The sequence below is a fragment of the Kogia breviceps genome, chromosome X (assembly GCF_026419965.1).
Source record: "Kogia breviceps isolate mKogBre1 chromosome X, mKogBre1 haplotype 1, whole genome shotgun sequence".
Taxonomy (NCBI): domain Eukaryota; kingdom Metazoa; phylum Chordata; class Mammalia; order Artiodactyla; family Physeteridae; genus Kogia; species Kogia breviceps.
In genome coordinates, this window is record NC_081330.1 from 34,083,205 (window position 1) to 34,108,488 (window position 25,284).

Here is a 25,284-nt window from a genome sequence, read left to right on the forward strand (position 1 = left end):
AAAATGTCTATACTATCCTAAGCTAAATACAGATTCAATGCAATCCCTATCAAAATTCCAATGGCATTTTTTTTCAGAAAAACATCCTAAACTTAGAGGATCACAAAAGACCTAGAAGAGCCAAAGAAATCTTGAGAAAAAAGTCATAAAGCTAGAGTTATCACACTTCCGGATTTCAAACTATATTACAAAGCTACAGTAATCAAAACAGTATGGCACTGACATAAGAACAGACACAGACCAATGTTATAGAATACAGAGCCCAGAAATAAACTGATTTATATATGGCCAATTAATCTTTGACAAGGCTGCCAAGAATACACAATGGGGAAAGGATAGTCTCTTCAATAAATGATACTGGGGGAAAAATAACCACATGTAAAAGAATGAAATGTGGGGACGTCCTGGTGGTGCAGTAGTTGAGAATCTGCCTGTCAACTCATGGGACAGGAGTTCGATCCCTGGTCCAGGAAGATCCTACATGCCACGGAGCAACTAAGACCATGTACCACAACTACTGAGCCTGTGCTCTAGAGCCTGTGAGCCACAACTACTGAGCCTGCATGCTGCAACTACTGAAGCCTGTGCACCTAGATCCCATGCTCCGCAACAAGAGAAGCCACCGCGGTGAGAAGCCCATGTACCACAACTACTGAGCCTGTGCTCTAGAGCCTGTGAGCCACAACTACTGAGCCTGCATGCTGCAACTACTGAAGCCTGTGCACCTAGAGCCCATGCTCCGCAACAAGAGAAGCCACTGCAGTGAGAAGCGCATGGACTGCAACGAAGAGTAGCCCTCACTCACCACAACTAGAGAAAGCCTGCACGCAGCAACAAAGACCCAAAACAGCCAAATACAAAAGAAATTTTTTAAGAAAGAATGAAATGTGACCTTATCTTACACAATACACAAAAATTAACTTGACGTGGATTAAAGACTTAAATGTAAGACCTGAAACCACAAAACTCCTAGAAGAAATAAAACATAGGGAAAAACTCCTTGACATTGCTCTTGGCTCCCCTCCTCCCTATCCCACCCCTCTAGGTGGTCACAAAGCACCAAGCTGATCTCCCTGTGTTATGCTGCTGCTTCCCACTAGGTAGCTATTTACGTTTGGTAGTGTATATTTGTCCATGCCACTCTCTTTGTCCCAGCTTACCCTTCCCCCTCCCCGTGTCCTCAAGTCCATTCTCTAGTAGGTCTGTGTCTTTATTCCCATCTTGCCCCTAGGTTCTTCATGACCTTATTTTTTCTTTTTAGATTCCATATATATGTGTTAGCATATGGTATTTCTTTTTCTCTTTCTGATTTACTTCACTCTGTATGACAGACTCTAGGTCCATCCACCTCACTACAAATAACTCAATTTCATTTCTCTTTATTGGCCTAAACCACTCATTTTTGGTAATACATTGAGGTTTCCTCGGTGATCTTAAAAATGAAAATATTTTTTGTAAATGTTTCATGAGCATGTAGTAAAAATATGTGTTCTGTGGAGGGCACAAAGTTGTAGATACAGATACATGTATAGAGTCAACCTTATTAAACATATTATTTAATTTGTTGGTTCTCTTTCCTTTTTGTCTATTTGATCTATCAAAGACTAAGACAGTTATAATGCATAGGCTGCTACTTACCAACCCAACACTCATTCCTTCCTTTCTTCTTGGTAGCAGAGGCCTGCCTGACTTTTAGCTAGGCATATTGCCACTCAAAATAGAAGACCACATTTTCTAGCCCCCCTCACAGCACTCAAAGTGCCGGCTACTGTAATATATAGGATACAAGCATGTGTGGTGGGGGCAGCTCCTACTCTTCTCCCCTCCTCCTACATGGAATGTAGATATGATAGATGGAGTTCAGGAAGCCATTTTGGACTATAAGGTAATACACTAATGATGAGAGAACAGCAAGACATAAGCTCTGAAATATCTACAGCTAGACTTCTTTTCCATAAGGAATTAATAAGCCTCTATCCAGTTTAAGCCCTTGCTATCCTAAGTTTTTCCTTGTATGCAGACAAAAATAATTCTAACTAATACCGGTATGTTAATGACTCCCACTAGGATTGTAATTTTGTCAATTTCTCCTTGTAATAGTCTTTGTTTTATAAACTGCCATACTACATTATTTGGTGTGTAAATGTTCATGACTCATATGTTTATTGTAGATTGCAGCTTTTGTCAATAAAGATTAATGTCCTTTATCCCTAATTAATACTCTGTGCCTTGTTTTTTATTTTAATACTAATTTGATATTAATTTTACTCTATTTTTAAAATTCTTTGACAATCTCTTTGTTTCTAACTTTTCTCATTTAAACTTCAAATCAATGCAATATTATTTTGGCTCCTACCACAACATTAAAACCATCCTTGTCAAGGTCCATTTATAGCTGAATTCCTGTGGCCTACTTTCCTTTTATATTACTTATTTACTTATTTATTTTTAATTAATTTATTTTTTATTGAAGTACAGTTGATGTACAATACTATATGTTACAGGTGTACAATATAGTGATTCACAATTTTTAAAGGTTATATTCCATTTATAGTTATTATAAACCATCAGCTATATTCCCTGTGTTGTACAATATATCCTCATAGCTTATTCATGTGAGTCTGCTTCTTGGTTGTTATATTCACTAGTTTGCTGTATTTTTTAGATTTTCTGTGGCCTATTTTCCATCTTCACTCTAATTTATCCTTTTGGAAAATTTCACGCTTTTGTTTTTCAGGATACTGTTTTCTTCTGGTTTTCTTCCTGAAGCCCAGAGCCATATTTCTATCTAGCTGAATGCCCTACAACCATCTCAAAACTGAATTAATCTTATTCCCCCTTAAGGCTGCATCCTTCGGTCTACCTCATTTTGGTTAATATCTAGACAGCCAACCTTAATATGATCCTTCACGCTTCTTTCTGCCTCACTCTGTATTTCCAATTAGTTACCAAATCCTGTCAATCTTACTTCAGAAATGTCTCTTCAGTTCTATCACAGACACAGCTTTAGTTCAGATGCTCACTGTCTCTTGCTTGTACTATTCCAACAGCTTCCTAGCTCTATGCCTCTCCATAAAGCTACCAATCCCAGTCTCTGAAAAATAAAAACAAACATATTTGATCACATATCCACTTTGTTTTTTAAAATCTCTATTGATTCTCTACTGCCAAACTCCTTAGTATGGTGTAAAACTTCCTTAGCAATCTGAGACACTCCCTCTTCTACTTCATCTCCTGCCACACCTTCCACACACACTTTCTATGCTCTAGCTATAGTAGAGTTCTCACACCACTAGAAAATACGCTTTTAGTAAATCCTTTTATGGATCCATGTTTTAGTACATGTTGTTCTCCCTGCATAGAATATCTTCCCTTACCTATATTCTTCCTCCAGGACATTCATTCATCCTTCAAGTCCCAGTTAAAATATCACCTCTTCCATGAAGTCTTCCCCGAGTCCCACAGAGAGAGTTAGGAATTAGTCAGTCTTTCTCCTCTAGATTGCCATTTTGCCCACACCACTGATAACAGTACTAATCATGTTGTGATTGTGTTTTACAGTGTCTATTTCCCTCCTATAGATCTTGAGCTTCTTGAAGTCAGGCACTGTCTTATTCAGATCTAGGATCTAGCAGTGTATGGCTCAAAAAATGGACCAATAGTCAGGGCCAGATTGAAGAGAAGGTTCCTGGTCCTCAAAATATCTACCCCCTCTCAGCTCACTAATGCCTAAAATTCCACCTTTCCACCTTTGACTTAAGGCACTCACCTTTGAACAATGTGTCTCTGGGATGGGCCATAAGTATTCATAATCATCTTATCAGATCTTTTCCAGAGAACACATTATGAAACAGGGGGTATAAAAAGTGCATTTTCAGTGCTAGGCACTTACTGTGGAAATGGAGGAAAACAGAAAACATGGAGAAACCATCCACCCTCTTACCTCCCTACTCACATCCTTTCCTTGCTATGTAAATGCATGGTTCTCACACTGTGGCGCTGGCTGTGGTTTCCAAATAGGAAACCGGCTATTGGGAATGGTTATACCACATTCTTTAATGTGACTCTAAAGGTGCTGATGAAGCTCTTGCCAGGTCACTCTGCTTTTAGTAAGTCTAATATCCCTCATTACTGTTACAGCCTTTCAGGATACTGCTGATATATTTCCCATTAGTCTTTTTCTCAACAAACTGGCTTCCCTGCTGATGACCCAGCTGAGTCCAAGAACCTAACGACTAAGAATAGATCACAGATGATAGGAATAAAACCCCTCAAGCAGATAAATGGGATGTCTATAGTTGGTTGAGATCTTACTTCTGAATATAATCATAGATGGGCACCCAGCCTTCTGTAAAAAAGGACATTACATAAAAATTTACACTTAATAGTAATTACTATGAACCAGGTGCTGTTCTAAATATTCTTCAGCTATTAACTCATTTGATCTTCTTAACAAGCCTAAGAAATAGGTATTATTACCATACCCATTTTATAGATAAAAAATTGAGGCACAGAGGTCAAGTAACTTGACAGTCATCACTCTGATGGAATCAGAATTTAAGTTCAGGCAGTCTGGCTCCAGATTCCATATAACCCCTGATACTTTAAAGCTCACACCATTTAGCTAAATAGTCTTCTAATCATTCTTATTTTCATGTACCAACTTTCCAGTCACTTTCTCACCACTGCTTTCCACCACTATCTCCATCCTCTGCCATTCATTGAAAACTTTAGATCCTCTACTTCTTCCACATACCAACTCCTGCCATAACCTTGGGTGACATCCGTGGCTATATGGATGATCCAAACAACACCCTGACCCTTCAGTTCTATTTCCAATTATCTTCTCCTGCTCGACTGTAGCTCAGCCATCCACTCTCACAGCCACACCCCTGACTTTATCAGTACCAGAAATTGCTCATTCTCTAAAATTACAATTTCTGACCCCACTCTCTTACCAAAAGTTGCTATTTTTCTGTTGCATGCATGCTATCATTCTCAAGAAAATGAGGTCCTTCAACCTCACTGGGACCACCTGTCCATTGAACCCTCTGTTTTACCCTATCCATAGCTTCCACTGCCTTCACTCCTCTCTGTGGCAAGCTTGGATTCAGTGACCCATCATACCTGCAACTCTCTGGATCCATTGACCTTCTATCACACCCACCTGGTAGAACCCTGGATAAATGAACCATCCCCTTTCTCCTCATCTGCACTCAGTCTGCTGAGCAGTGTTAGAAAACCACTAACTTGCTCTCAACACAGCCTGGTAGTTCGAGTTTACTTACTAAGCTGGAGCTCCCATTCTCAAAATTATTTTCTCCACTCTCCTCAAACTTCCAGGCTCTCACACCTTGAGCCCTCCCTCTCAGCAAATGGTCTGATTTCCTAATACTCCAAAGAAAATACAAGTGTCAGAAGGAAACCATCACACCTTTATACCATGAAATCTACAAACTTATTTGAATCTACACTGATACTTTTGCTCCTTCATTCATGTTACTATGAAAAAGATGTTCCCCTCCTCTCTAAGGTTAATCTTGCCTGCCCCCTTTTAGGGCACCCCCACCATATTGATTACCTCTTTTCTCCTTCTTTCCTTTCCTATTGGTCCTTTCTTGTCAGTATTTAAACAACTCAAAGCCTCTCTCATCTTGAAAATAAAGAGAAACCCAACCTCACTTGATGCCACATGCCCTACCAACTAGTCACTCCTTTCATTTCCTCTTTTCTTCCAAATATCTTGAATAAGTTTTTTGTACTGTTTCCATTTTCTCACTTCTCTCTCACTCATTATTCCAGTGCATTCTAACTAAAATCAAGGAAGCCATGACTATCACGTCATTAACCTCACTAGTCATTTTTTGCCTTTCACAGCAGCATCAGATAATGATTATTCCCTCTTGAAATATTTATCCCTTGGCCACCATCTTCAGCTGTTTAGAATACCACACTACTCCTATTTTTTTTCCTCTCTCCCTAGTACTTTCAGTCTTCTTTGATGGCCTTTACTTCACTTTCTGATGTATTTATAAATTTTGGAGGACTCCACAGCTCAGCCCTCTGCCCTCTTCTCTTTATACTCTCTCCCTGGGTGATATCATTCAATCACGTGTTTTTAAATACCATCTACATGCTGACAACTTCCAAATCCTGTCACTAACCTTAAGCTCTCTTTTGACCTCCAGATTTATATGACCTACTCTCACATCTCCCCTTGGATGTCTCACAGACATCTTATACTCTTCCTATCCTACCTGAACTCATGTTCTTCTCATCAAATATGTGCAGTCTTCACTTTCCCCATTCCAGTAAAATGGTATCGCTATTCACCTACTTGTTCAAGCCAGAAACTTGGAAGTTATCTTAGATACATCTCTCTTTCTCATCAACCACACTCAATCTATCACTGTCTCATTAAATATATTTCTTTTTTTTTTTCTTTTTGCGGTACGCGGGCCTCTCACTGTTGTGGGCTCTCCCGTTGCAAAGCATGGGCTCCGGACGCACAGGCTCAGTGGCCATGGCTCACGGGCCCAGCCGCTCCGCGGCATGTGGGATCCTCCCGGACTGGGGCACGAACCTGCGTCCCCTGCATCGGCAGGCGGACTTTTAACCACTGCACCACCAGGGAAGCCCATTAACTATATTTCTTAACTATTTCATGGTTCTGTCCTCTTTTCTACATCCTGACTGTGAGTACCTTATTCTAGGCCACCATTACTTCTTTCCTATATTATTTCAACACACTCTTAGCTCATCTCCCTGCTTCTAGTCTTTTCCCCTCTAACCCAATTTCCATAGACAGAGTGATCCTTCTAACATGGATTGCTGGTCATGTAACTCTCCTTCTTCAATGGCTTCTCATTTTTCATAGGATTAAATTCAAAGTCCCTAGCATGACAAGTCCTCACATGATTTCACATAATCGCATAATCTAGTCCCTGACTATTCTCACCACTCTTTCTCCTTGGAATCTACATGACAGCTGTTTTTATTTCCTTTCACTTCCTAGAACATATCATGCTTTTGCCCAGGAGTCTTCACATGCTATCGCTTTTACCTGGAATTTTGCCCTCAAAATCTCCCACATTCAAGGGACAAGGAGAAATTGCACAAAAACCTTAGTGACTTTATGGAAGGGGGACTTAAAGAGAGTGGAGAAGCCAGGATAATCTTAAGTCTAGAAGACTGGGATAATAAAAGTCCTGATTATATTTCACTTATTAAAACAAAATGGATTTTATGGGGAGAGGTAGTCAACTTCAGAACCACTGAGTTTGAACTGATGGCTGAACATTTAAGTGGATAGGTATGGGAGTGAGTGGTAGGGACCGGAGAGGCTCATTTGTATGCCTATGAGAGAAGATGAAGAATTTGGTATAGAGGGAGGTGAGGGTCTTCTATTTCATAATCATTGCACAAATGTATGAAGAATAGGTTTATAGCTTTCTTGTACTGGTCCTTTACCGGGAAGAATCCCAAAGTTGAAGGGGAAATCAGTCAAACACAAAAGAAGACAGAAATAGAGAAATTGGGGGACAAAAAAGATACGATGTATATAAAAAGAATAGCAACATGGCAGAAGTAAGTTCTACCTTAGCAGTAATTACTTTAAATTTAAATTATTAAAATTTTTAATTTAAAGACAGAGATTGGCAGAATAGATTTAACAAAAAGCATGATCCAAGTATCTGCTGTATACAACAGACTCACTTTAGACTCAAATATACAAATAGGTTGAAAGTAAAAGGATGGAAAAGAGATTTGATGCAAATAGCTACGAAAAGAGAACTGGGACAAAGGCAAGTACTGTATGATTACACTTGTATGTGCAATCTAAAAAAGAAAACAAATGGACAAACATAACAAAACAGAGTTATAGATACAGGGAACAAACAAGTGCTTGCCAGAAGGAAGAGTGTTGGGGGGGAGAAAGCAAGAGGTGAGGTAGATTAAGAGGTACAAAGTTTCAGCTGCAAAATAAATGAGTATGAAATGTAAAAAAAAAAAAGAGAGAGAGAGAACTGGGGTGAATATACTAATATCAGACAAAACAGACTTTAAGCCAAAAATTGTTATAAGGGATAAAGAAGAATAGTATATATTGATAAAAGGGCCAATTCAAGAAGGTATAACAATATAGACATATATACACCAAACAAGAGGGACTCAAAACTATGATGCAAGAATTGAAGGGAGTTATAGATAGTTCTACCATAATAGTTGGAGGCTTCAATACCCAACTTTCAATAATGAATAGAACAATGAGACAGAAAAGGTTAATGAAACAGAGGACTTGAATAACACTATAAGCCAACTAGATGTAACAGGTATATGCAGAATGCTCCACCCCAAACCAGCAGAATAAACATTATTCTCAAGTGCACAAGGAACCTTCTTCAGAACAGACCATAGTGTAGACCACAAAATAATACTCATTAAATTTTATTTTATTTTGTTTATTTATTTATTTTTTGGCCATGCTGCACAGCATGTGGGATCTTAGTTCCCTAACCAGAGATTGAATCTGTGCCCCCTGCAGTGGAAGCACAGAGTCTTAACCACTGGACAGCCAGGGAAGTCCCTCAATACATTTTAAAATATTAAAATAATAAAGTATCTTCACCAACCAAAATGGAGAGGAGCTAAGAATACAAATCAATAACAGAAGGAAGACAGGAAATTTCATAAACAGAAACTAAACAGCAAATCTTAAACAACAAAAGTCTTAAAGAAGAAATCACAAGAGAAAATTTCAAAATACTTTAAGAAGAATGAAAATGCAAATGCAATATACCAAAACTTATGTGATACAGCAAAAGCAGGACTCCAAGTTACATTCATACTGTAAACAACTATGTTAAAACATAACTCAAATCAGTAACCTAACTTTACACTTTGAAGAACAAGAAAAAGAACAAACTAAACCCAAATCTAGTAGAAGGAAAGAATAATAAAGATTAGAGAAGAGATAAATAAATCAGAGAATAGAAAAACAACAGAGGAAATCAATCAAATAAAAAGTTATTTTTTGGAAAAGATCAACCAACAAGATTAACAACATTTACTTAGACTGACTAGGAAAGAACAAAATGAAAGTTCAAATTACTAAAATCAAAAATGAAAGTGGGTACATTACTACCAACATTACAGAAATTTAAAAGATTATAAGGATGGGGAGAAGATGGCAGAAGAGTAAGACACGGGGATCACCTTCCTCCTCACAGATACATCAGAAATACATCTACACGTGGAACTTCTCCTATAGAACACCCACCAAACGCTGGCAGAAGACCTCAGACCTCCCAAAAGGCAAGAAACTCCCCACGTACCTGGGCAGGGCAAAAGAAAAAAGAATAAACAGAGACAAAAGAATAGGGATGGGACCTGCACCAATGGGAGGGAGCCGTGAAGGAGGAAAGGTTCCCAACACACTAGGAGCCTCTTCGCGGGCGGAGACTGCAGGTGGCAGAGGGGGGGGAGCTCCGGAGCCGCGGAGGAGAGCGCAGCAACAGGGTGCGGAGGGCAAAGCGGAGAGATTCCGCAGAGGATCGGTGCCGACCAGCACTCACCAGCCCGAGAGGCTCGTCCTCTCAGCCGCTAGGGAGGGCGAGGCTGGGAGCTGAGCCTCAGGCTTCAGTAGGATCCCAGGGAAAGGTCTGCAGTTAGCAGAGTGAAAACAGCCTGAAGGGGTTAGTGCACCACAGCTAGCCGGGAGGGAGTCCAGTTGAAGTCTGGAGCTGCCGAAGAGGCAACAGACCTTTTCTTCCCGCTTTGCCTCCTGGTGTGTGAGGAGAGGGGTTTAATCGCGCTGCTTAAAGGAGCTTCAGAAACGGGCGCAGAGCTACCGAAGAGACAAGAGACTTTTTCTTGCCTCTTTGCTTCCTGGGGCACGAGGAGAGGGGATTAAGGGCACCGCGTAAAGGGGCTCCAGAAACGGGCGCGAGCCGCAGCTGTCGGCACAGACAGTAGAGACAGGTGTGGGACGCTAAGGTTGCTGCTGCTGCCACCAAGAGGCCTGTGTGCGAGCACAGGTCACTCTCTACACCGCCCCTCCCAGGAGCCCGTGCAGCCCGCCACTGCCAGGGTCCCAGGATTCAGGGACAGCTTCCCCGGGAGAACGCACGGCACACCTTGGGCCTGTGCAGCGTCACGTCGGCCTCTGCCGCCGCAGACTTGCCCCGCACCCGTGCCACTCCCTCCCGCCAGCCTGAGTGAGCCAGAGCCCCCGAATCAACTGCTCCTTTAACCCCGTCCTGTCTGAGTGAAGGGCAGACGCCCTCAGACGACCTACATGCAGAGGCGGGGCCAAGTCCAAAGCTGAACCCCAGGAGCTGTGCAAAAAAAGAGGAGAGGCTGAGGTCTCTCCGAGCAGCCTCAGAAGCGGTGGATTAAAACTCCACAATCAACTTGAAGTGCCCTACATCTGTGGAAAACCTGAATACACAATGAATGATCCCAAGTTGAGGAGGTGGACTTTGGGAGCAAGAAATACTATTATTTTCCCCTTTTTTTCTTTTTGTGAGTGTGTATGTGTGTGCTGCTGTGTGAGATTTTGTCTGTATAGCTTTGCTTTCACCATTTGTTCTAGGGTTAGACTGACCCGGGTTTTTTTTTTTTTTTTTCTTTAATAGAAATTTTTTTTCTTAATAATTATTTTTTTATTTTAATAACTGTATTTTACCCTACTTTATTTTGTCTTCTCCCTTTCTTTCTTCCTTTCTTCCCTGCTTTCTTTCCTACTTCCCTCCTTCCTTCCTTCCTCCCTTCCTTCCCTTATTCCCTCCTTCCTTCCTTCCTCCCTTCCTTTCTTCCTTCCTTCCCTCCCTTCCTCCTTCCTGCCTTCCTTCCTTTCTTGCCTTTCTATTTTTTTTCTCCCTTTTATTTTGAGCCATGTGGATTAAAGGCTCTTGGCACTCCAGCCAGGTGTCAAGGCTGTGTCTCTGAGGTGGGAGAACCAACCTCAGGACACTGGTCCACAAGAGACTTCTCAGCTCCAGGTAATATCAAACGGCGAAAATCTCCCAGAGATCTCCATCTCAACACCAAGACCCAGTTTCACTTAAGGACCAGCAACGAACAGTGCTGAACACCCTATACCCAACAAAGAGCAAGACAGGTCTACAGCCCCATCCATTAGGAGAGAGGCTGCCTAAAATCATAATAAGGCTACCAACATCCCCATACACACCATCAGACAGGGACCTGCCCACCAGAAAGACAAGATCCAGCCTCATCCACCAGAACAGAGGCACTAGTCCCCCCAACCAGGAAACCTACTCAACCCACTGAACCAACCTCAGCCACTGGGGACAGCCATCAAAAACAGAGAGAACTACGAACCTGCAGCCTGCAAAAAGGAGACCCAAAACACAGTAAGATAAGCAAAATGAGAAGACAGAAAAACACACAGCAGATGAAGGAGCAAGATAAAAACACACCAGACCTAACAAATGAAGAGGTAATAGCCAGCCTACCTGAAAAGGAATTCAGAATAATGATAGTAAAGATGATTCAAAATCTTGGAAACAGAATAGACAAATTGCAAGAAACAGTTAACAAGGACCTAGAAGAATAAAGAGGAAGCAAGTAACGATGAGCAACACAATAAATGAAATGAAAAATACTCTAGATGGAATCAATAGCAGAATAACTGAGGCATAAGAATGGATAGGTGACCTGGAAGATAAAATAGTGGAAATAACTACTGCAGAGCAGAAGAAAGAAAAAAGAATGAAAAGAACTGAGGAAAGTCTCAGAGACCTCTGGGACAACATTAAACACACCAACATTCGAACCATAGGGGTCCCAGAAGAAGAAGAGAAAAAGAAAGGGACTGAGAAAATATTTGAAGAGATTATAGTTAAAAACTTCCCTAATATAGGAAAGGAAACAGTCAATCAAGTCCAGGAAGCACAGAGAGTCCCATACAGGATAAACCTAAGGATAAACACGCCAAGACACATAATAATCAAACTGTCAAAAATTAAATACAAAGAAAACATATCAAAAGCAGCAAGGGAAAAACAACAAATAACACACAAGGGAATCCCCAAAAGGTTAACATCTGATCTTTCAGCAGAAACTCTACAAGCCAGAAGGGAGTGGCAGGACATATTTAAAGTGATGAAGGAAAAAAACCTACAACCAAGATTACTCTACCCAGCAAGGATCTCATTCAGATTTGATGGAGAAATTAAAAACTTTACAGACAAGCAAAAGCTGAGAGAGTTCAGCACCACCAAACCACCTTTACAACAAATGGTAAAGGAACTTCTCTAAGCAAGGAACACAAGAGAAGGAAAAGAGCTACAAGAACAACCTGAAACAATTAAGTAAATGGTAATAGGAACACACATATCAATAATTACCTTAAATGTAAATGGATTAAATGCTCCCACCAAAAGACACAGACTGGCTGAATGGATACAAAAACAGGACCCATATATATGCTGTCTACAAGAGACCCACTTCAGACCTAGGGACACGTACAGGCTGAAAGTGAGGGGATGGAAAAAGATATTCCATGCAAATGGAAATCAGAAGAAAGCTGGAGTGGCAATTCTCACATCAGACAAAATAGACTTTAAAATAAAAACTATTACAAGAGACAAAGAAGGACACTACATAATGATCAAGGGATCGATCCATGAAGAAGATATAACAATTGTAAATATTTATGCACCCAACCTAGGAGCACCTCAATACATAAGGCAAATACTAACAGCCATAAAAGGGGCAATCGACAGTAACACAATCATAGTAGGGGACTTTAACACCCCACTGTCACCAATGGACAGATCATCCAAAATGAAAATAAATAAGGAAACACAAGCTTTAAATGATACATTATACAAGATGGATTTACTTGATATTTATAGGACATTCCATCCAAAAACAACAGAATACACATTGTTTTCAAGTGCTCATGGAACATTCTCCAGGATAGATCATATCTTGGGTCACAAATCTAGCCTTGGCAAATTTAAGAAAATTGAAATCGTATCAAGTATCTTTTCTGACCACAACACTATGAGACTAGATATCAATTACAGGAAGAGATCTGTAAAAAATATAAACACATGGAGGCTAAACAATACACTACTTAATAACGCAGTGATCACTGAAGAAATCAAAGAGGAAATCAAAAATTACTTAGAAACAAATGACAATGGAGACACGACAACCCAAAACCTATGGGATACAGAAAAAGCAGTTCTAAGAGGGAAGTTTTTAGCAATACAATCCTACCTTAAGAAACAGGAAACATCTCGAATAAACAAACAACCTAACTTTGCACCTAAAGCAATTAGAGAAAGAAGAACAAAAAACCCCCAAATTTAGCAGAAGGAAAGAAATCATAAAGATTAGATCAGAAATAAATGAAAAAGAAATGAAGGAAACAATAGCAAAGATCAATAAAAGTAAAAGCTGGTTCTTCGAGAAGATAAATAAAATTGATAAACCATTAGCCAGACTCATCAAGAAAAAAACGGTGAAGACTCAAATCAATAGAATTAGAAATGAAAAAGGAGATGTAACAACTGACACTGCAGAAATACAAAAGATTATTAGAGATTACTACAAGCAACTCTATGCCAATAAAATGGACAACCTGGAAGAAATGGACAAATTCTTAGAAATGCACAAGCTGCCAAGACTGAACCAGGAAGAAATAGAAAATATGAACAGACCAATCACAAGCACTGAAATTGAAACTGAGATTAAAAATCTTCCAACAAACAAAAGCCCAGGACCAGATGGCTTCACAGGCGAATTCTATCAAACATTTAGAGAAGAGCTAACACCTATCCTTCTCAAACTCTTCCAAAACATAGCAGAGGGAGGAACACTCCCAAACTCATTCTATGAGGCCACCATCACCCTGATACCAAAACCAGACAAAGACGTCACAAGGAAAGAAAACTACAGGCCAATATCACTGATGAACATAGATGCAAAAATCCTCAACAAAATACTAGCAAACAGAATCCAACAGCACATTAAAAGTATCATACACCATGATCAAGTGGGGTTTATTCCAGGAATGCAAGGATTCTTCAATATACGGAAATAAATCAACGTGATACACCATATCAACAAACTAAAGGAGAAAAACCATATGATCATCTCAATAGATGCAGAGAAAGCTTTTGACAAAATTCAACACCCATTTTTGATAAAAAAAACCTGCAGAAAGTAGGCATAGAGGGAACTTTCCTCAACATAATAAAGGCCATATATGACAAAACCACAGCCAGCATTGTTCTCAATGGTGAAAAACTGAAACCATTTCCACTAAGATCAGGAACAAGACAAGGTTGCCCACTCTCACCACTCTTATTCAACATAGTTTTGGAAGTTCTAGCCACAGCAATCAGAGAAAATAAAGAAATAAAAGGAATCCAAATAGGAAAAGAAGAAGTAAAACTGTCACTGTTTTCAGGTGAAATGATACTATACATAGAGAATACTAAGGATGCTACCAGAAAACTACTAGAACTAATCAATGAATTTGGTAAAGTAGCAGGATACAAAATTAATGCACAGAAATCTCTTGCATTCTTATACTCTAACGATGAAAAATCCGAGAGGGAAATTAAGAAAACCCTCCCATTTACCACTGCAACAAAAAGAATAAAATATCTAGGAATAAACCTACCTAAGCAGACAAAAGACTTGTATGCAGAAAACTATAAGACACTGATGAAAGAAATTAATGATGATACAAATAGGTGGAGAGATATACCATGTTCTTGGATTGGAAGAATCAACATTGTGAAAATGACTCTATTACCCAAAGCAATCTACAGATTCAATGCAATCCGTATCAAATTACCACTGGCATTTTTTACAGAACTAGAACAAAAAATTTCACAATTTGTATGGAAACACAAAAGACCCCGAATAGCCAAAGCAATCTTGAGAACGATAAATGGAGCTGGAGGAATCACGCTCCCTGACTCCAGACCATACTACAAGGCCACAGTAATCAAGACAGTATGGTACTGGCACAAAACAGAAATATAGATCAATGGAACAGGATAGAAAGCCCAGAGGTAAACCCACACACATATGGTCACCTTATCTTTGATAAAGGAGGGAAGGATATACAGTGGAGAAAAGACAGCCTCTTCAATAAGCGGTGCTGGGAAAACTGGACAGCTACCTGTAGAAGTATGAAATTAGAACACTCCCTAACACCACACACAAAAATAAACTCAAAATGGATTAAAGACCTAAATGTAAGGCCAGACACTATCAAACCCTTAGAGGAAAACATAGGCAGAACACTCTATCACATAAACCACAGCAAGATCCTTTTTGACCCATCTCCTAGAGAAATGGAAATAAAAACAAAAATAAACAAATGGGATCTAATGAAACTTAAAAGCTTTTGCACAGCAAAGGATACCATAAACAAGACCAAAAGACAACCCTCAGAATGGGAGAAAATATTTGCAAATGAAGCAACTGACAAAGGATTAATATCCAAAATTTATAAGCAACCCGGGCAGCTCAATAACAAAAAAACAAACAACCCAATCCTAAAATGGGCAGAAGAACTAAATAGACATTTCTTCAAAGAAGATATACAGATTGCCAACAAACACATGAAAGAATGCTCAACATCATTAATCATTAGAGAAATGCAAATCAAAACTACAATGAGTTATCACCTCACACCGGTCAGATCGGCCATCATCAAAAACTCTAGTTACAATAAATGCTGGAGAGTGTGTGAAGAAAAGGGAACTCTCTTGCACTGCTGGTGGTAATGTAAATTGATACAGCCACTATGGAGAACAGTATGGAGGTTCCTTAAAAAACTACAAATAGAACTACCATATGACCCCACAATCCCACTACTAGGCATATACCCTGAGAAAACCATAATTCAAAAAGAGTCATGTACCTAAATGTTCATTGCAGCTCTATTTACGATAGCCAGGACATGGAAGCAACCTAAGTGCCCATCAACAGATGAATGGATAAAAAAGATGTGGCACATATATACAATGGAATATTACTCATCCATAAAAAGAAATGAAACTGAGTTATTTGTAATGAGGTGGATAGACCTGGAGTCTGTCATACAGAGTGAAGTAAGTCAGAAGGAAAAAAACAAATACCATATGCTAACACATATATATGGAATCTAAGAAAAAAAATGTCATGAAGAGATTAGTGGTAGGACGGGAATAAAACACAGACCTACTAGACCATGGACTTGAGGATATGGGGAGGGGGAAGGGTAAGCTGTGACAATGTGAGACAGTGGCAGGGACATATACACACTACCAAATGTAAATTAGATAGCTAGTGGGAAGCTGTTGCATAGCACAGGGAGTTCACCTCTGTGCTTTGTGACCACCTTAGAGGGGTGGGATAGGGAGGGTGGGAGGGAGAGTGACGCAAGAGGGAAGAGATATGGGAACATATGTATATGTATAACTGATTCACTTTGTTGTAAAGGAGAAACTAACACACTATTGTAAAACAGTTATACTCAAATAAAGATGTTTTAAAAAAAGATTATAAGAAAAATTAACCATCTGTATATCAAGACATTATAAAACCAAGATGAAATGGAAAAATTCCTAGAACACACAAACTATCAAAATGACTCAAGAAGAAATAGAAATTTTGAACAGATGTATAACAGGCAAAGGGATTGAATTAGTAATCAAAAAGGTCTCAAGGACAAGCTCTGAACCAGATGACTTCACTGCTGAATTCTATGAATATTTAAAGAAGAATGAAAACCAATCCTTGGTAAACTCTTCCAAAAAAATTTTGGAAGTATTTCCTAACTCGTTCTATGAGGCCAGCATTACTCTGATATGAAAGCCAGACCAAGACATAAAAACAAAGCTACAGACCAGTATCCCTTTTGAATATAGATGCAAAAATCCTCAGCAATATATAAGTAAACTGAATCCAGCAGTATATTAAAGGAATATACACCATGACTAAGTAGGATTTATCCAAGGAATGTAAGACTAGTTCAAGTAAATTATCAATGTAATACACCAATTAACAGAATAAAGGAAAAACTATACAATTATCTCTTTTAGGGAAGAAAAAGAGCATTTGACAAATCTCAACACATTTCATGATAAAACCACTCAACCAACTAGCAATAGAGAGGAATTTCATCAACCTGAAAAAGGACATTTATGAAATACCCACAGATAACATTATACTCAACTATGAAAAACTGAATGCTATCCTCCTAAGATCAGAAAGAAGATAAGGATGCCAATTTTTTTACTTCTATTCAACATTGGAATAAAAGTTCTAGCCAGTGTAACTAGGCAGGGAAAAGAAATAAAAAGCATCCAAATTGGAAAGGAAGAAGTAAAACTATCACTAGTCACATATGACATGATCTTATATACAGATAAAATCCTAAAGAATACACAAAACAACTAGGACCATTAGATGAATTTGACAAGTTGTGGGTTGTACAAGATCAATGTGCAAAAATCATTCACATTTCTACACATTAGGAATGGGCAATCCAAAAATAAAATTAAGAAAACAATTTAATTTTCAACAGCATCAAAAGATTAAAATATCGATACTTTAACCAAGGAGGTATAAGTCATATACACCAAAAACTACAAAACACTGCTGAAGGAAATTAAAGAAAACCTAAATGAAAAGAAAGACATCAAGTGTCATAGACTGGAAGACAATATTGTTAAGATCGAAGTACTCCCCAAAGTGATCTGCAGATTCAATATAATCACTATCAAAATCCTAATGGCCTTTTTTGAAGAAATGGAAATGCTGGCCTATTTTGAAAAAATGGAAATGGAAATTTATATGGAATTGGGAGACGCTGAATAGACAAATCAATCTTGAAAAAGCAGAACAATGTTGGAGACCTCATACTTTCCTATTTTAAAACATAATACAAAGCTACAGTAATCAAACGAGTGTGGTACTGGCACATAGATAGACAAATTGTATCAGTGGAATAGAATTGAGGATCCAGAAATAAACCCATACATCTAGGGCAAATTGATTTTTGACAGGGTGCCAATACCATCCAATGGAAAAAGAACAGTGTCTTCAACAAACGGTGCTGGAACAACTAGATATCCACATGCAAAACAATGAAGTTGGACCCCTATCTCACAAAATAAAAAAATTAACTCATAATGAATCATAGACCTAAACATAAGAGCTAAAACCATAAGCTATCTGGAAGAAAATATAGGGGCAATCTTCATGACCTTGAATTATGTGATGGTTTCTTAAATATGACACCAAAAGCACAAGCAACAAGAACAACAAAAAAAATAAATTGGACTTCATCAAAATTAAAACCTTCTGTGAATCAGAGGATACTTACCAAGGAAGTAAAAAGACAACCTACAGAATGAGATAAAATATTTGCAAATCATACATTGATAAGGGTCTAGTATCCAGAATATATAAAGAAATCTTACAACTCAACAAATAACAGAAAATTGACTCAATTTAAAAATGGGCAAAGGACTTAAATAGACATTTCTCCAAAAAAGATATACATTGGCCGACAAGCACATGCAAAGATGTCCAACATCACTAATCATTAGGGAAATTCAAATCAAAATTCAAGTAAGATAGCACTTCACACCACTAGGATGGTTGTAATGCAAAAAAAAAAAAAAAAAAAAAAAAGGAAAATAACAAGTGTTGGCAAAGATATAGAGAAATTGGAACCACTGTACCCTATTGGTGGGAATGTAAAATGGTGTAGCCACTGTGGAAAACAATTTGGTGGTTCCTCAAACAAAGAATTACCTTATGACCCAGCAATTCCATTCCTAGGTACAAAGCCAAAATAACTGAAGACAGGTATTCAAACAAATATTTGTACACAAAAATTCAGAGCAGCATTATTCATAATAGCCAAAAGGTAGAAACAACTAAATGTCCATCACCTGATGAATGGATAAAACAAAATGTGGTTGCTATGGACTGAATTTTGGATCCCCCCAAGATTCATCCCCAATGTGATGGTATTTGCAGGTAGAGCCTTTGGGAGGTAATTAGGTTTAGATGAGGTCATGAGAGTGGAGCCCCCAAGGAGGGATTAATGCCCTTATAAGAAGAAACCAGAGAGCTAGCACAATTGTACGCTTGCGTGCACTCGCTCGCTCGCTCGCTCGCTCTCTCTCTCTCTCTCTCTCTCTCTCTCTCTCTCCCCCTCCCTCCCTCCCTCCTCCACCCCTTGCCATGTGAGGACACAGCAAGAAGGCAGCCATCTGCAAACCAGGAAGAGGGTCCTCACTAGACATAGAATCTGCTGGCATCTTGGTCTCGGAAATCCTGATGTTGACACTATGACAAATAAATATTTATTGCTTAAGTCACTCAATCTATGGTATTCTGTTATAACAGCCTAAACTAAGATAGTCCATATAATGATATCCACATAATGGAATATTAGTTGGTCATAAAATGGAGTGAAATACCTATACATGCTAGAATATGGATAAACCTTGAAAACATGCTAAGTGAAAAAGCCAGACAGAAAAGTTTATATATTGCATGATTCCATTTACACAAAATATCTAGTATAGCTGAATCCATAGAGACAGAAAGCAAATTAGCTGTTGTCAGTAGCTAGGGGAGGGAGGAATGGGGGTGACTGATTAATGAGTACAGTGTTTCCTTTTGTGGTGATGACAGTGTTTTGGAACTAGATTGAGATGAAGGTTGCACAACATGTGCATGGACTAAATGGCACTGAATTATACAGTTTAAGATCGTTAATTTTATGCTATATGTGTCACCTCAATACAAAAAGGGCAGAAAGGGAAAAGGAAATTATCAATTGTTGAGCTACTGCCATATATTAGGCTCTGTGCTAAGATTACATATTATACAATTAAATGCACTAAACAACTCTGTGAGTCATTATCGCTATTTCACAGAACAGCAAACCAAGGTTCATGTAAGTTAATATCCATAACTAATAATACATGGAGCTGTAATTCAAACCCAGGTCTGTCTGACTCCAAAGGCTACACTCTGTAGCACAGCCCACTCTCCAAGAACCTTCCACAGCTAGCCCCTCAGTACTCTGTCCATAAGGACCTGTGTTATTGACCAAGAATAAAGCACAGCTCACTGGATATTCCTTCACACCAACAAACGCTGCAGAGAAAAATATTCAAATTAAAATTTTATTTTTGTACCAAGCCTTCCCTGAAATTAAAAAAAAATGTCCATTCTTGAAAAGGCAGGAGAAACAAACAGCCTTCACAGATTTACAAGGCCTGACCTGTAACTGGGGTGATTTCGGGGGCTCAGGAAGTCTTTATCCTAAAGAAATACCTGCCCCCTCATGCTTTAATGCTCTTTACTAAAGAGGTAGAGTCTTTGGTTCACAATTAGAAAAAAGGCTGAAGACAGAACTACTCCTGGGAGAGGAAACACACTGGTATTTTGATTAGGGCAGATCACATCATTTCATGAGGGCAGATTTTAATAAGCTGAGGAGGGAGCAGACAGAATAATGACTAAATCTTCCCTTCCTTAGGCCACGCAGAGAGTCAGTCACAGAGCAGCAAGACTTGTCTCTGTCACTAACCATCATGCAGCCTCAAACAAGGCCCTTCTCACTGGCCCAATGTTCTCTAATCTTCTGTGATTCTGAAATCCCACTTAATAAATTTTCCCAGGGCCAGCCACATTTGTATTCTTATTAGTGGTAAGCACAGCAAAGTCCTTAGCTAATCCATGATGTGTGACTTTGTTTATACTTCTTTTATTAAGATTAATCACAATTTAAGGCCTTATGCCTTGATTACAGGGATCCTGTTGCTATGTAAGAACTTAAACTTACTTTTGAAATATGAAACATGTTTTCAGTTATAGCCACTCATGGTCCCAATTCAGACAAACTTATTTAAATAAATCATTAGCCTTGACAAGAAAATCATAATTTATCAATACACAAAGTTTTAATGTACTGACTTATTGGTCCCTGCATTGGCCTTTATAAGTGGCATGTTGCTATACATATGCATGGTGTTGGGTTAGGAGTTATTCAAAGTAAGTGACACTGATGTAAGTCTGGCTCACTGGTAACTTATTTTCTAAGGCAGGAGTTTACTCAGCTGTTTTCAAACAGATATTCCACACTTCCTCCTGCATTTCCTTTGCTGAATTCCTGATCAGGATCCCACAACTCACAGTAGTGTTGTTTGACTTCCTGGGGCAGAGATACTGCTGAGTGTTAAAACCCACAATCACACCAAGACATTTTTTCAACACTGCAGTATTTTAAGAATCATCTCTTGTTCCATTCCATTCCAATTCATTCCATTTCCTTTGCCATTGTTGAGTATTTCTCTAACATGGAGGTAACTAGAAGTCCCTTGCTTTGTACTGTGAATGAAAAATGTTGCCCGCCATATCAGCAAACAAAGGATGCTTTGGCTATCAAGCCATCAGCCACTACCACAGCCCCAACAGTTAGCCTTGAGGGAACTCAGGATGGAGACAAAGGGGCTGCTACCAGCTGCCAAGCCCTCAGCCACCCCCCAGTGGTGCACCCTCAGGGGACTCAGGATGGGAAAGAACAGGATACTGGCCCTAGATAGCTAAGGTGCATATCAAAGGAATGATTTCAATGAGCCAGACTCTTGCATCTTCCCAAACATAGAAAAGCACTAAATTCATCAACTTGAGATATCTGGTTTTCTTTAATTAACAGTAATCTTTTGCTGTTCCAACTACCTGGTCTTTGTTGCAAAAACCCCTGTGTATCCTGGCCCCTCCCTTACCTCTTTGGAACAGTCCCTCAGAGCTATCTGAGAGGCTGCCTCCAGTCTGCCAAACAAAAAATAATTCTCAACTTTTAGGTTGTGCATTTTTTTTAGTCAGCAGTAAATAAAAACCTGCCTTCAAACTGCTCAATTTGTTAAAGCCTTTATGATGTTGTGTTCATTTCAATGCTGGACACATTGTTACGGCATGAGTGCCTTATATAGGGAAGTCACAAAAAATCTCAACATAGAGCTATGGTAATTAGCAAGACAAAGGGCAATCTCCCTAAGGCAGAACCTTAAACAATAAGTCACTGTTTGGGGACAAATGAGAAATAAGAGGTAGAAGGCCAGATTCAATCCAGAAACTGTTTTTCCATGAAAATCTGTAAACCTTTCCCTTCTGGGATGAAAAGGTCAATAGTTTCGTAGTGTATTGAAAGCTGGTATTATGCCTTGTAGATCTTTGCTATAATCAACACCCTACTCACAGCGAGTGCTCACCAAAAGTTAGATGGGGATGGGGAGGTAGCAATGATTATAAGAATGAATTCAATCACTTGTCAAAATTAATTTGTGAGGACTCCTTTTCATGTTGTTTCCTCACAAAATATTTCATATTTCCTGAGATTCTGTTCCATACAACATCTGGACAATTCCAGGTGAGTAAAATTAAGGGAACATCCCATCTTTGAAATGTGACACTACTACATTAAATGGCCGTGGTTCTCAATGGGGAGGGTGATTTTGCACCACAGGGGGCATTTAGCAATGTCTGGAGACATGTTTGGTTGTCCCAAGATGGGGGTTAAACCAAGCAGCACCCTGTGGGGCCCTCCCAGGTACAAATCCTTTCTGTGCACCCCACTGCCCCCCACCCGCATTCTTGTTTGTAGGAAAAATAGGCTTCATTCAGCCTCCTAGAACTTCCCTGAGTTCCAAAGGGCAGATTCACAGTTGCTAATCAGGGAAGTAAGAGGGATGCAGAGACAAAGGAGGAACAATCAAGAAACAATAGTACAGCCTCAGGGCAGGGTCCTGGTTCTCCTGAAGGAATATACATAACAATATCTTTGAGTTCTTCTGCAGGAGGAAGTGGAGGATGGTAACTTCAGGTTGAGCTCAAGATCCCTGGAGCACTGCCCTGTTACCTCACCACCAACTAATCAGAAGGAAGTCACACACCCTGCAACCCTCACCCCAAATTTTGCCTATAAAAACTTCTCCCTGAAAGCCATCAGAGAGTTTGGGGTTTTTGAGCATGAGCCACCTGTTCTCCTTGCTTGGCCCTGCAATAAAATTTTTCTGCTCCAAACTCCAACGTTTCAGTTTTTTTGGCCTCATGTGAGTCGGGCACATGAACTTGAGTCCTATAACAAGGGGTGTTGCTGGCATTTAAGTGAATAGAGGGCAGGGATGCTGTTAAACATCCTGCAATGCACAGGACAGCCCCCCACAATAAGGAATCATCTGGCCCAAAATGTCAATAGCACCCAGGTTGAGAAATCCTGCTTAATGGGAAAAAGAAAATGCCTTTGTTAGGGGAACCACTGACAGAAACCACCTGCTCTGGCCAGGCCCGATAGTAACCACTTGCATGAGTTATCTTATGACAGAAGGTCCTGGTAAGGAACGCAGAACTAACAAGCTACCACCAGAAGAATTCGGGAAAGGTCAAAAGGAGAGAGGAGACGCCAGTCTGTATGTCCTACCAACCTCCCAAAATCCTTCTCGGTGAAATCCATCTTGGCTGAGCCATGTGCAGGCCACCAGGAAGGACCCTGAGTCAGAATGACTGGCCAGAGACAATCCGGAAATTAACCCCACTACCATAAAACCCAAGACTGCCAGCCACATGGCAGAGCAGTTCTACTGGATTCGCTTACCCTGCTGCTCTCCTCCCAGGCACCCCTTCCCAATGAAGTCTCTTTGCTTCGTCAATATGTGTGTCTCCTCAGACAATTCATTTCTGAGTGTTAGACAAGAGCCCACTCTCGGGCACTGGAAGGGGTCCCACTTCCTGCAACACCTTTCCTCTCTGGGTTCCTCATATCAGTCTCTCTTTGCCTATTACACTAAACTTCAGTCTACATATCCCACTTACTACTCTGGTCAAGGCTGTTAAGAAGAACAGAGAAGAGACAGGGCCCCTGAATGCTTCTGTCTCAATTGCATTTTGACAGTCATATCTGGATGATGTTTGGATAGGGCCAGGCCATGTGAATAAAGCTCGCCTAGAAGCCAAATAGATTTGGGCTTAAATTATCCATAGTCACTTCCATTTTTGGCTTTGAACCACTTTTGCAGATGTGGCCTCTGTTGCAATGTGCCCTGGGAGAGTTCAAACAAACATACACTCTTAGCTACCAAGTAGAAAACCTGAATATTTCCATATCCACAGAGAAGATGAGTCCCCCAGCCCCCAAGGCTGACAAGCAACCTAGGCAAGCTTAGGCTCCTACAGAAGTCAGCTTCTTAATTGCACTAGGAGATCCACTAATAGGTTTGTCCTGGAACTCATATGGTAATGCCTCACATTTTCATGGTGCTTTTAACCTTGGAAAGGGTTTTCCTTTATACATCCTCAAGCTCTTGAAGAGGCAGGAACATGTAGAAAAAGAAATGGGTCTTATCCACCATCCACTGGGAAAGCCCCCAAATTCAAAAACACCCAGAATACCCCTATGTTAAAGACAATTGCACTGTACACATAGGGCCTTTGAAGGAGACAGCTCACAAGAATAGGGCTTTCTTTCCTTCTCCCTGGGCATCGCTCCTGATTGCATCCTAGGCTTGAAGTAGAAGCATCAACTGAGCTGCAGTTTGGTCAGAGAAAGGGAGATGCTCCAGAGTCTTGTCCAGAGTCACATTTCCTCCTCACTCCTCATGCCAAAAGAGGGACCAGCTTAATCACAACACAGACCTCCTTTGGGAGGCTGTACATTCGAGCTGGCTGACCACAGCAAAACTGCATTTGAATGGGAGACAGGCAGCAAGGTTCCAGAATCCAGTGATTTTTTAAAATTTACATCATGGGCCAATCTTTAGAAACACTTCTTCAAGTTGTTTAAAGAGTATGGAAACAGCGGCTCCACCCTCACCCCTGCCCCCCAAACCCCTTCAGCCAGGAACACAAACTCTTTGTTCCCTAAAGCAATACTTTTCTCCAGCACCTTGCTCCCACACAAAAGCTTAATACTCTCCAGAATACTGGGCCACCCAGGGGCTTAGGGAACCGAAGACAACAGATAAACTTGTCTTGCTTGGTGCCTCGAGGGACTTTCTCAGGGTAGCCTAGGAGAGTTGCTAGGGCTCCCAATGAACATAATAAGTAAGCCAGCTTCACCAGCACAGCAATGGGAACACTCAGCCATTTAGGGCAGTGCTTCTTTCAGTACCTCGACTCAAGCTCGCAGTGCATGCTCAGGAGGTTAAGGCGACAGTGGCAAGCACAGCAGAGCTTTCTCTGAGCTCTAGGTTGTTCTGAGAACGGGCAGGGAAAAGGGTT

The 25,284-nt window shown here is 40.0% G+C and overlaps 1 non-coding gene across 1 annotated transcript in view; it reads right to left on the reverse strand.

Moving 5' to 3' along the window:
- Positions 1-25,284, reverse strand: part of LOC131748049 (uncharacterized) — a 476,773-nt gene that overhangs the window by 450,503 nt on the left and 986 nt on the right. The window lies entirely within an intron of this gene.